This window comes from Chrysochloris asiatica, unplaced genomic scaffold (assembly GCF_000296735.1).
Source record: "Chrysochloris asiatica unplaced genomic scaffold, ChrAsi1.0 scaffold00200, whole genome shotgun sequence".
NCBI classification, from domain to species: Eukaryota; Metazoa; Chordata; class Mammalia; order Afrosoricida; family Chrysochloridae; genus Chrysochloris; species Chrysochloris asiatica.
Window position 1 is genome coordinate 2,345,223 of NW_006408718.1, and position 548 is coordinate 2,345,770.

Below are 548 nucleotides of genomic sequence, written 5' to 3' on the forward strand. Positions count from 1 at the left end.
GGTAAGGTGGAGGGTCAGAGCAAAAGAAGAAGAACCCCAACGAGATGGATTGGCCAAGTGGCAGCATCGATGAACTCAAGCGTGGCAACAATAGTAATGATGGCCCAGGATCGGGCAGTGTTTCGTTCTGCTGTGCATAAGGTCACTATGGGTCGGTACTGACTCAATGGCACCTAACAACAACAACAACAATGCACAGTAGACTTCTTCCTTCAAAATCATTGGCTCTTTTGATTTTTTTTTAAGTTTGTATCACAATTTGAGTGAATGCTTATAGGGCAGTTTATCAGTTTTTTTGTTCAACAAGCCATATACTTGGTTTCATTACAGTGATTATAATCCCCTCCATGTGTCATCAGTTTACAGCATTTCTGTCTATTTATTTTAGCTCTTTTTAAAATTTTATTTAAACACTCAGGCAGATATAATAATTTAAACCATCAAAGGGCACATTCTGCAAGCCTCCCTCCTGGCAACCAGCTATCAGTCCCTCTCTGTCCATGAATCTAGAGTCCTCAACTGCTTCCTCTCTCCATGTCCTCATCTTT